Source organism: Peromyscus leucopus, chromosome X (assembly GCF_004664715.2).
Source record: "Peromyscus leucopus breed LL Stock chromosome X, UCI_PerLeu_2.1, whole genome shotgun sequence".
NCBI lineage: Eukaryota > Metazoa > Chordata > Mammalia > Rodentia > Cricetidae > Peromyscus > Peromyscus leucopus.
The window spans coordinates 5,077,752-5,091,098 of NC_051083.1; the positions used below are offsets into that span (position 1 = coordinate 5,077,752).

At 39.9% G+C, this 13,347-nt stretch overlaps 1 long non-coding RNA gene across 3 annotated transcripts in view; it reads right to left on the reverse strand.

Annotated features, from left to right (window-relative positions):
- Positions 1-13,347, reverse strand: part of LOC114703976 — a 56,036-nt gene that overhangs the window by 27,393 nt on the left and 15,296 nt on the right. For all 3 annotated transcript variants that reach the window (XR_005089988.1, XR_005089989.1, XR_005089987.1), the window contains exons 2-3: positions 8,673-8,778; positions 7,928-8,146 (exon numbers count right to left, since the gene is read on the reverse strand). This is a non-coding gene — a long non-coding RNA (uncharacterized LOC114703976). The remainder of the gene's footprint in view (positions 1-7,927; positions 8,147-8,672; positions 8,779-13,347) is intronic.

The window sequence follows — 13,347 nt, forward strand, 5'->3', positions numbered from 1 at the left end:
CTTGTTTGCTCATAGTAGGGATTAGACCTGAGGCCTTGTGAATGTAATGAAAAGCATTCTAACACTGAGCTATATTCCTAGCCCTCTTTTTACTTTGAGTCAGGGTCTCTTTAAGTTTCCGTAGCTGTCCTTGAATTCATTCTATTGCCCAGGCAGGCCCTGAACTTCTGACCTTTTTTGCCCCAAACAACACAGTAGCTGGGGTTACAGGCCTTTGTCACCAGGCCTGGTTAAAAGGATATTTCACTCTTCATTACCACTGGAAAATTAAAGGGGAATGCAGGGAGGCATCCAGGAAAATATGAATTCTATATTCTGTAAGTTAACACTGTTCAAATCTCTAGTTGATTATTTATATGAACTGAAATTTGACCAATCAAATACCACAAAGGAGACAGTTTCTAGTTTAATTCTAGCCAAGTGCACACTTCATTATACAGAACAAAAAAGAGCAATAATCAGAGGAATTAAATGGAATCCAACTACTTGTATAACAACTAATATAAAATCAAAAATAACACAGAACAAAACAAAAGATGTGTAGAAATAAAAATTCAACAGAAAATGCTATCAAAGACTGATCTGAGGTGACCTAAATGCCAGCATTGGCAGAAAAGTATTTTAAAATGCTATCCATAGTTATTTCATATATTTATATATAAAATAGTTCATAATGAAAACAGGATAGCTTGCCTAAGATGTAGACACCATAAAACAACCAAATGAAAAGTCTAGAACTAAAAAGAACAATCTGAAACAAAAACTTTACTGAATGGGCTTAACAGAAGAATGGCGATAACAGAAAATAGATACTAAGAACTGGGACCACTGCTGAAATAAACTTGACCTGCAATTTGCAGACCTTTGCAACTGGTTTACAGAAAGAATGTGTAAGAGTTTGGAAGTTTTGTGCATGTCTTTAATCCCAACACTCTGGAGGTGGATCCCTGTGAGTTCCAGGACAGCCAGGGCTATATAATGAGACCTCCCCCCCCCCTTAAAGAGAGAGAGAGAGAAATGTTTAGGTTAGAAAACCCCTAGTATTCAGAAAAAAACTTAATGAGCTATTCTGATGAGAGCCTGATGATAAAAAACACTGTGTTAGATTTATGCTGCAGGGGTAGGTCCAACTCAGGAGATTTCAAAGAGGAACAAAGACTATTAAGAACTGGACTAAGGGCCATGCATGTGATATTTTGGCCAAGAATCTAGTTTTATTCTGCCCATGTACTGAGAACTTGAGTAAAGTTGGATTTACAGGTAATGGATTAATTTGTTTGATAGAGAAATTTTCAGGACAGGAGAGCATTCAACTGGTAATGAGAAAGCAGTTGTCATTCTTAAGAGATCAGCACCACTGAAGAGAAACCTGCTGTGCACACTAGGACAAATAGGAATGGTGACTTGGGGGTAAAATTCCAATCCTTGAAAGTTCCATCTTGTAAAGATCCAAATTCAGATGTGAGAGTGATCTGGCTGTGACATCTGTAACCCCATTGATCGCCAGGGTTGATTTGGCTGATCTGGCTGGCTATGCAGATATCCCCTCCACCCTCAACACTCCATGTATGTCCCTCCTGAAGCTACACACTCGGTTGAAGAGAACAACCTTCCCTGAATAGAGGAGGAGCAGTCTTCGGTCAAGGGTAGACGAGTAGCTGTACTCTGGTGCTAGAACGTTCAAATAAGATCCAAATTCATTTGAAGAAAAAAAAGCCTAAACTGAAAAGATCCTCTGTACCTCAAACACAACTGCTTAGGAGGTATTTTCCCAGGGTCAACACACAGCTCAGAGCCAGGGATCAGAGAAGGGAGGCTTAATCCTAAAATGATATCAGAGCTTAGACTTCTGATTTTTCTGACCCTTGGGTTATAGCTAATTGCCTAACTGTACAGTCTCCCACTTAAAAAAACATATACTAAGATTAGACCACCATCATTGGTGTTATGGACTATGTAAACAAATTACAGCTATAGCTGAATGCTCTGGGTCATACACATAGGGCTCTACACTAAGGATCTACTTGATGAAACTGACTGGAAACAAACTGCCAATTCAAACTTAGGTGCCCAGCCTCCTACCACTGCTGCTCAGATCCATCACACTGGACATGGTAATGCATCCATTGTAAAAACAGACATGACACAAATTACTGGACACCGTTTCTGATACAGAAGTTGCCATTACAATACACAATTGTGAGTCCTTCAATTTTGTGATGAAGCTGGGTGTGGGGTGTGTTTGTATAATGTCAGCTCTAGGGAGGCAGAGGCAGATGGACCTCTATAACTTGTAGGCCAGCCTAGTCTATGAAGTGAGATCCAGGACAGTCAAGGCTACATAGTGAGACTCTATCTCAAAAAAAAAAAAATCAAAACAAAATGTGTTATGAAGAAGGGGATCTCACATAAAGTGTGACCCCATTTGCTCCTGAAAAACTGCCTACATCACATGTCTAGCCCCATCTCAGAGCTTTCAACATTCACTAATGTCAATTTTATATGGAAATACAAAATCCCAGGATAGCTCAAACTATCCTGTACAATAAAAGAACTTCCAGAGCTATCACCATCCCTGATTTCAAGCTCTACTACAGAGCTATAGTAATAAAAACTGCATGGTATTGGTATAAAAAGATAGGTGGATCAATGGAATTAAATTGAAGACCGAGACATAAATCCACACACCTGTGGACACCTGATTTTTGACAAAGAAGCCAAAATTATACAATGGAAAAAAAGAAAGCATCTTCAACAAATGGTGCTGGTCTAACTGGATGTCAGAATGTAGAAGAATGCAAATAGATCCATACCTATAACCCTGCATAAAATTCAAGTCCAACTGGACCAAAGACCTCAACATAAAACCAGATACACTGAGCATGATAGAAGATAAAGTGGAGAATAGCCTTGAACACATTGGCACAGGAGACAACTTCTTGAACAAAATGCCAATAGCATAGCCACTAAGATCAACAATTAATAAATAGGACCTCATGAGACTGGAAAGCTACTGTAAAGTAAAGGACATAGGACACCATCAACAGAACAAAACAGCAGCCTACAGAATGGGAAAAGATCTTCATCAACCCCACATCTGACAGAGGGCTAACTTTCAAATATATAAAGAACTCAAGAAACCAGACATCCAGATTCCTCAGTCCTTGGATGGGGTTTCTGGTACAACTATTAGGGTATTTGGCCATCCCATCACCAGAGTAGGTCAGTCCCGGCTGTCTCTCGGCCATTGCCAGCAGTCTTTTGTGGGGGTATCTTTGTGGATTTCTGTGGACCTCTTTAGCACTTTGTTTCTTCCTTTTCTCGTGTGGTCTTCATTTACCATGGTCTCCTATTCCTTGTTCTCCCTCACGGCCCCGGTGGAGCACTGGGAGTCTAATTAGCGAGAAAGAGGAGGGTTTATATGAGTGAGAATTGTTGAAACCAAGGTTGGATAAAGCACAGGGACAAATAGCCAAAGGAATGGAAACACATGAACTATGAACCAAAGGCTGAGGGCCCCCAACTGGATCAGGCCCTCTGAATAGGTGAGACAGTTGATTGGCTTGATCTGTTTGGGAGGCATCTAGGCAGTGGTACCAGGTTCTGGGCTCGTTGCATGAGTTAGCTGTTTGAAACCTGGGACTTATGCAGGGACGCTTGGCTCAATCTGGGAGGAGGGGACTGGACCTGCCTGGACTGAATCTACCAGGTAGATCTCAGTCCTCGGGGGAGGCCTTGATCTGGAGGAGGTAGGAATGGGGGTGGGCTGGGGGGAAGGGGAGGGGGACAGGAAGGGGGAGAACAAGGGAATCTGTGGCTGTTATGTAGAACTGAATAGTATTGTAAAATAAAATAAAATAAAAAACTACGTCTGAAAAAAAAAGTAAATTCCAGAAAATTCTAGGTAGTTTATACTGCCAAAGATGACAGGAAGGTTAATGTTCCACAATTCTTCCCTTAGACTCGCTGACAGTCTTCTGGTTGTTAATTATTGGCATCACCCTATAATATTCATCCTTGGATATTCCTGAAAAGCTTATAGTTCTCAAAGTTTGACTTTTATTTTCTGAATTGGAATTCATTAAAAAGTCTGCTCATAAAAAAAAGAAAGAAACTAGACATCAACAAACCAAATAATCCAATTAAAAATGATGTACAGATCTAAACAGAAAATTCTCAACAGAGGAATCTCAAATGGTTAAGAAACACTTAAAGAAATATTCAACATCCTTAGCTATCGGGGAAATGCAAATCAAAATGACTCTGAGATTCCATCTTACACCTGTCAGAATGGCTAAAATCAAGAACACAAGTGACAACTCATGCTGTAGAGGATGTAGAGCAAGGGGAACACTCCTCCATTACTGGAGGGAGTGCCAACTTGTACATCCACTATGGAAATCAATATGGCAGTTTCTCAGAAAATTGGGAATTGATGTACCTCAAGACCCAGCTATACTACTCTTGGGCATATACTTCATCCTATCACAAAGACACTTGCTCAACTATGCTCATAGCAGCTTTATTCCTAATATCTAGAAACTGGAAAGCACCTAGATGTCCCTCCACCAAAGAATGGATAAAGAAAATGTGGTACATGTACACACTAGAGTATTACTCAACTGTTAAAAACAATGACATCAGGAAATCTACAGACAAACAGGTGGAACTAGAAAAAAATCATCCTGAGTGAGATAACCCAGACCCAGAACAACAAACTTGTACTCACTCATAAGTGAATATTAGCTGTAAAGTAAAGGATAACCATGCTACAATCCACAGACCCAGAGAGGCTAAGTAACAAGGGGTGCTCAAGGGGGGACATATGAATCTCCCTGGGAAAGGGAAATAGAATAGATATCGCAGGTGGAGGAGAGGGTGGGATGTGACAGGAACAGGAGGGATCAGGTCAGGGAAAGATGAATGGAGAGAGTACTGAGAAAGACAACTGGAATTGAGGGGCATCTCGGGGACAAGCTAGAAACCTAGTGCAATGGAAATTCCCAGGAATCTATGAAGGTGGCCCCTAGCTAAGACTCCTAGGAATAGGTGATATGACTAGCAATGAGGTATACGGAGCCTGAACTGGCCATCTCCTGTAACCAAGCAAGACTTCTAGTAGAGAGATTGGGACACCAAACCAGCTACATAAACTTCAACCTACAATCTGTCTTGCGTACAAGATGTGCTAGGGTATAGGTGACACAGAAATTGTGGGAGTGGCCAACTAATGATTGGTCCAGCTTAAGACCCATGCCATGAGTGGGAGCCCACCCCTGACCCTGCCTGGAGGCCAGGACCCAGGGGGTAGATAGCCCAGAGACCTAGGATAGAATCAAACATGTCTGGCAAAGAAAAAAAAATCCATGAAATGATTCCTAATGATATTCTGCTCTACTCATAGATTGGTGCCTAGCCCAATTGTCATCAGAGAGGCCTCATCCAGCAACTGATGGAAACAGATCCAGACCCACAACCAAACATTAGGTGTTCTGGGAATCCTGCAGAAGAGAAGGAAAAACGATCTTAGGAGCCAGAATGTAGCTGAAGTTTTCCTGGTCCTGCCTGGCCCACAGTCAGGACAAATCTCTCCCATTTGCATCCCCCAAGTAAACACACAGAGACTTATATTACTTATAAACTGTATGGCCATGGTAGGGTGCTTTTGCTCTCTGTTCTTTTTTTTTTTTTTTTTTTTTTTGGTTTTTCGAGACAGGGTTTCTCTGTGTAGCTTTGCGCCTTTCCTGGAACTCACTTGGTAGCCCAGGCTGGCCTCGAACTCACAGAGATCTGCCTGGCTCTGCCTCCCGAGTGCTGGGATTAAAGGCGTGCGCCACCACCGCCCAGCGCTCTCTGTTCTTATATCTTAAATTAACCCATTTCTATAAATCTATACCTTGCCATGTGGCTCATAGCTTACCGGTATCTTACATCATGCTTCTCCTCATGGTGGCTGTCAGCATCTCCCTGCCTCAGCCTTCCACCTCTCAGCATTCTCCTCCTTCTTGTCCCACCTACACTATCGTTCCTGCCTGGCTACTGGCCAATCAGCTTTCTATTTATCAATCAATCATAGCAACTTATATTTATAGCATACAGGACATCCCACAGCACCAGAAGGGGTCAAGGACACAAGAAAACCCAGAGAATCAACTAACTTGGGCTCATAGGGGCTGACAGAGACTGAATTGACAGAGCCTGCATGGGATTGACCTAGGCCCTCTGCATATGTGTTACAGTTGTGTAGCTTGGTCTTCTTGTGGGACTCCTAACAGTGGGAGCAGGGGCTGTCTCTAATTCGTTTGCTGGCTTTTAGGACCTTTATCCTCATACTAGGGTGCCTTGTCCAGTCTTCACCTTGATATGCCATGTTTTGTTGATATCTATGGGAGGCTTGTCCTTCTCTGAAAAGAAACAGGAGGACTGGATGGGGAAGTGGAGGCACAGGGGGAAGGTGTAGGGGGGGACAAGGAGGAGAGAAAGGAGGGGAAACAGTGGTTGGGTTGTAAAATATAGGTGGATGGGTGGATGGGTGGATGGGTGGATGGATGGATGGATGGATGGATGGATGGATGGATGGATGGATGGATGGATAGGTAGGTAGATAGATGATAGATAGATAGATAGATAGATAGATAGATAGATAGATAGATGTAGACAGACAGACAGACAGACAAATACGCAGATAAATAAATACAGCCCAGAGAAAATGAAGCAATTTTATATGTGTTATTAGGAAAAAAAATGGATAAGAGAACTTTGACTATATAGATTTGTACTTTTCAAACTTTTTGTCTATATTACTAAAACATTAAATTTAAAATTAAACTATTAGCTAGGCATGGTAGCATACACCACTAATCCCAGTATTCATGAAGAAGAGAAAGGTGATCTCTGTGACTTACAGGCCAGCCTGGTCTATATAGCAAGTTCCAGGGCAGCAAAGGCTACATAGTTAAGACCCTTTCTAAAAAATTAAACTGTTACTAATACTCTCTAAGTAATAAGATATTGTCACTGCAACTATAAAATAGTAATAGTGGGGTGTTTATGGGGATGTTCTAAAAATTTTAAGTTATTTGAATAAAAATTATAATAGTATTAATGATGTACAACAGAAGATTTAGAAGAAAAAGTGTTTTTTTAATTAATTTGAAGGAAAATAAGAGATAGAAAGGTGCCAGACATGGTAGCACATACCTATAATCCCAGAAGGCTAAAGCAGAAGGGTTACAAGTCTAAGGCCAGTCGAGGTAACTTAGCAAGACCCTATCTTAAAATTAAAAAAAAAAATTAAAAGGTTAGGGTAGGAGCTGGAGAGATGCCTCAGTAGTTAAGAGCATCTAGCTGCTTCCCAGAGGAACTCGGTTTGATTTCCAGTATCCATATGACAGCTAACAAACAGTAACTCCTTGCTGGGCGTTGGTGGCGCACGCCTTTAATCCCAGCACTCGGGAGGCAGAGGCAGGCGGATCTCTGTGAGTTCGAGGCCAGCCTGGGCTACAAAGCGAGTTCCAGGAAAGACGCAAAGCTACACAGAGAAACCCTGTCTCGAAAAACAAAAAAAAAAAAAAAAAAAAAAAAAAAAAAAAAAAAAAAAAAAAAAAAAAACAAAAACGAAACAGTAACTCCAGTCCCAGGAGATCTGATGACCTTTTTTTGCTTTTTTGTTCTCTGTGGACACTGTGTTCATGTTGTACACAGGCATACATCCAGGCCCAACATCCACACACTTAAAATAATAAAGTGTTCTTTAAAAGGTTTGGTTATAGCTTCATATAGACCCTACTAAAATGTAGCTTCATATGGTTGTGAAAATTGTATCAGGGTTGGGGGACATGCACATAAAATTATGTTTTTCTTTAAGCCTCAGAAGTTCAGCATAAACAAAATCCTACCCCCTCGATCTCTTTTCTTTTCCCCTCACCTCACAGGCCTTGCCATGTCTCACTGGCTGAGGAGGGTCTTGGGTGGCCACCATGTTAATGCTATCCCTGGGCTCTCTTGTTGGTAACTCTGCTCTGTTCAGGTTCTCCAATTCTGTTGAAGTCTGTAGACTTAACAAGATCTTCTGGGGTCAGAAGGAAGATCCCACAGTCTTTGCTATGGGATTTCTCATAGGGACTCTACAGATACTCAAAGATACCTGAAAAGACAGTGTACAAATTATCAGAATCACACAACATCTGCTAATAAACATATGATAATGCCAAAGTACAGTTCAATCCACTGTATACTTTACAGTATCTACTGGACACCCACAGTAGACAAAGTCCCAGAAATATTGATTCAAAGTAGAATATGAGGAAAATGAGAAATTTCTAATAAGATTAATAAAAATTTAAATTTTAGCTTTACAATATTTAGGCATATTATAAAAATGTTTCTTTTGAGTTTTACTTTTAAATGAATAAAAACTATCTCAAGCAGCTGTGAAAATTAAAATGAAATGATGTTTATGAGGCACTTAGCATAAGACTGGCACAATGAAAATAGAGCACATATCAGCAGGTACTCTTATACAGGTTGAGCATTCTGAATCTCAAAGTCACAAATTTAATAAAACCCAAAACATTTTAAACATTGACATGATATGGAGATGTAAAATTCCACATTTAACTGTGAAGGATCACAGTCAAAACAAGGTTGCAAAAAAATATTACAAAAACTACCTTCAAGTTAAGCTGTAAGGTAGAGATGAAACATAAGAAGTTCAATTATAGATTTGGATCTCAGCCTCATTATACCTCTTCATGTTAAATGGAAGTGGTCCAAAATCTGAAAAAGAAACACAAAACACAAAACATTTCTGATCCCAAGCTTTCCAGATAAAGACTAATTACCCTGTATAAGGACCCATTAATATGCAAAGGCAGGTAGATATGTCTTATAATTTGCACAAAACCTTTCATCTACATATTAATAATTCTTGTTTCTGTACTTTCTATGTGCAGAAACAGAAGGTTAGTGATTACAAGTTACAACCAGTCTACCTTACTTCAAAGTTCACATTCACAGCTGGGTGTAGTGGCACAAGCCTCTAAGCTCAGCTCTCAGGAGGCAGAGGCATGCAGATCTCTGTGAGTTCCAGGACAGCCAGGGATACACATACAGACAACCCCTCTCTTGAAAAATCAAAATCAAAGGAGAGAGAGAGAGAGAGAGAGAGAGAGAAGAAAAAAGACAAGGAAATGGAGAGAGAAGTGGCTCAGCAGTTAAAAGCACTCACTGCTCTTCCAGGAAAACCAGGTTTGGTTCTGAGCACCCACATGGTAGCTAACAACTGTTTCTAACTCTAGTTCCAGGGAATCTAAGTCCTCTTCTATCCTTTTCAGGCACTGCCTATGCATGTGGTGTACAGAGGTATATGCAGGCAAAACACCCATACACATAAAATAAAAATAAATCTCAAAAAAAAAAGAAAATAGACAACAGAAATGGGTGAATTTGAAAGAGACCAAGGTGCAGTAGGGAGCGATGATGACGTAATATGGCAATAACAAATAGGTATTTCTAAAAAGTAGAAAGAAATAGTGGATAATTTATATGCAACATGAGAAACAATGCATTTTCTTTTTCACTTCCAAATAGCACCTAAAGATGCTGGAGAAATTTATACAGAATCCTCAACAGAAACATAACAACCACAACAAAAAGGCTTCAAGAAATGCCCTTTCTTTTGTAAAAGATTAAGCAAAGGTGGCCTAATGGAACAGAAAATGTGAGAGATTTTGACAAGTTTAAAGTATGTATTTAAGATAGAATTTGCAAAATGCTTACTCTGCTGACAGAAAATGGATTTTTTTTACATGCTCAGCTATTTCTAGCAAAGCACTAATGTTTGTTTTTCTGAGACAGGAGGATTTCATTAATTAGCCCATGCTTGCCTCAAACTCTATTAGTGGAAACTAGCCTTGAATTCATAACCCTACCTCACCCTCCTTAGTACCAGGGGTGTAGGAATGCAGCATTGAAATGCATGCTCTTTTCAAGAGCCCACTGAACACTTTGCAAGATAGAAAATACCTGGGATCATAAAACATTATAAAACAAGGTCATTTCATATATTTTCTCTGATTATAATGCCAAACTTGAAATCAATAACAGAAAGATAAGAAATCTTCAAGTACTTAAAACTTAAAATATTGTCAAAGAAACTATGGGTCATAAACATCTTAAGGAAATTTTAAAAAGCAATAAATGAAAATACAACATATTAAAATCTGGTATGAGCAAGAGACATCAAGATCATGATGGGGAAACCTACAGAGACAATCAAACCAAACTAGTGGGAACTCATGAACTGTGGACCAATAGCTATGGCGCCTCCATCTCATAATGAATATTCACATAGCTCATAATCTAGCAGGTCTAGCCTTAGGAATATATTCAAGAGAAACATGTGAGAAATTTCAGATCTAAGGCATCCTATTTACAAGAGCAATACCTGGAAACAAGAACCAGAAGCAGTAGCACACCACCAATGCCAGACATACCAGGGCCAGCTTGAGCTGCATAGGAAGACTGTCTCAAAAATGAATAAAATAAAACGTAGAGTCCATCTAGAACAGAATTGTTTGAAACTGTATTTTTACTTGTAAAGTATCTTCTACTTTTAATACACAATGTTACCTGCCATTGATGGTGTTTTCTGATCCTTCTTATAGTATTTTGTTCATAAACATTTTATACAAATGAGATGAGATATAATATCCACTTTTTTTGTTTGTTTGTTTTTTCGAGACAGGGTTTCTCTGCGTAGCTTTGCGCCTTTCCTGGAGCTCACTTGGTAGCCCAGGCTGGCCTCGAACTCACAGAGATCCGCCTGGCTCTGCCTCCCGAGTGCTGGGATTAAAGGCGTGCGCCACCACCACCTGGCAAATATCCACATTTTATATGTAGTAAATATAGTTACATGTAAATATGAATATTACAGACAGTTCAGAGTAATTCCTATGGCTTGGAAGTATCATGGCAAAGTATATAAAATCTACATTTGAATAAATGCCCTAACTGGAGTAAGTGCATCCAATGTGTGAATTATATCTGGCCATTTCCAAAAACTATAAAAACATTAGTTAACCGCATATTTATTTATTTTTGTGGGGGGGGGGTTGCTCTTTTTATTATTAAGAGATTTTCTATTCATTTTACATACCAACTACAGATTCTCCTGTCCTCCCTCCTCCCGCCCCCCAGCCTTCCCCCTCAACCCACCTCATTCTCACCTCCTCTAAAGGCAAGGTCTCCCATGGGGAGTCAGCAGAACCTGGTACATTCAGTTGAGGCAGGTCCAAGTCCCTCCTCCCTGCACCAAGGCTGGGTAAAGTGTCTCACTATAGGCACTAGGCTCCAAAAAGCCAGCTCATGCACTAGGGATGGGTCCCAATCCCACTGCCAAGCTAAACAACTATCTCGCCTATCCAGAGGGCCTAGTCCAGTACCATGGGGGCTCCATTTATTTTTAGTTACTGATAATGTAATAGCACAAGTAAGGTACTCTCTAGTTATGTTAATATTGTCAGATTGTAACATTATTCATTTTTTTATTTTTGTTTTTTTTCATTTTCCATGTAGTCTCATTGAACCACCTTGTGTATGCTGGGAATCAAACCTGGGCCCAATGTTCCTAACCACTGGGAGACCTCTCCAGCCTGTAGGAAGTCTCCTTATTGCTTATTCAGAAGCTCATCTATGAATAAGTCTGTAAGCAGGTCATCATGTATTGCAGATGTTTTATGCACTTGTTTTAATACTCAGTTGTACAGAAATTATGCACTGAAGTACAATACTATTCTTTTTTGAAAAACAAAAATATAAAAACAATGGAAGTTTAACATGAATCAAAATGAACAAACTAGAATAATATTAAACAATACTTCTCAGTGATTACATAAAGCATAAAACATTTTGCATTAGTGCTACATTAAATAATAGAGAGTCTTGAAGTTAAGGTAGTTTAGATCTATGTGTACTTTGAGTTCTGTGTTGTCTGTTGTTTGCCTGTTGTGTATGAGTGTGTGTGCATGTGTGCACATGTATGTGTGTGATGTCTATCTGTCCCTATTGTCTATACCTAACAAAAGGCTTTGCTCTATATTTACTGAGCAGCCCAGAAAATACAGTATGTGAAGGGAATTTACAAAACTCTTTGAGTTTTACAAGTCAGGAAGTTATTTTCCTGATGCCAATTGACCCAGAATAACACTCAGAACCACAAACAGGTATTATCAAACTTTCTATATGTTGCTTCCAACATTTATGATAGATATTTGTTTAAGGTTGCTTTCAATCTTCTGGCTACTTTCAACAAGTGATTACCAAAACACACACACACACACACACACACACACACACACACACATTCTGGATCAGGGATATGGAAGAATACAGTTTGAGATTAAAGCCATACATTTAGCTTATGTTGTAAAACTCTGATTACATAGTGCCCTAGTTAGGTTTCTGTCACTATGATAAACACCATAAGCAAAAGCAACTTGGGGAGGAAAGGGTTTATTTTAGTTTAGATCTTAATAGTTCATCTTGGAGAGAAGTCAGGGCAGGGACTCAAGGCAGGAACCTGGAGGCAGGTATCTGAACTAGAGGCCATGGAGAAGTGCTACTTACTAGCTTGCTTCTCCTGGTTTGTTCAGTTTGCTTTCTTATAAACCTCAGGACCACCTGCCCAGGAATGGCACTGCCCACAGTGTGCTCGGCACACCCACATCCATCCAGAAAATGTTCCATAGGTTTGACTACATACCAATCTGATGGGGCATTTCCTCAGTTGAGGTTTCCTCTTTGGAGAAGACCCTAGCTACTGTCAAGTTGACAAAAACTAACCAAGACGGAAAGGAGTTCAAGGCAAAGTGAGATTGGTTACAATGTTTTCTTTTTTTTTTTTTTTTAAAGGTTTATTTATTTATTATGAATACAGTGTTCTACCTGCATGTATGCCTGCAGGCCAGAAGAGGGCACCAGATCTCATTACAGATGGTTGTGAGCCACCATGTGGTTGCTGGGAATCGAACTCATGACCTCTGGAAGAGCAGCCAGTGCTCTTAACCTCTGAGCCATCTCTCCAGCTCCCCACAATGTTTTCTTAAAGGCAAGATAAACTTAAGCAGATCGAATATACACAGTAGGGAAATAGCATAGCCGGAAGTTTCTATATCCCACCCAGCCCCATGGTCCAGATGAATCTTTCCCACCCACAGTCCCACAGCTACTTTTAAAATAATCACCCAGAGGCTTAATATTAATTACAAACTGTTTGGTCTATGGCTCAGGATTCTTGCTAGCTAGCTCTTTCACCTTAAATTAACCCATTTCTATTAATCTATGTTT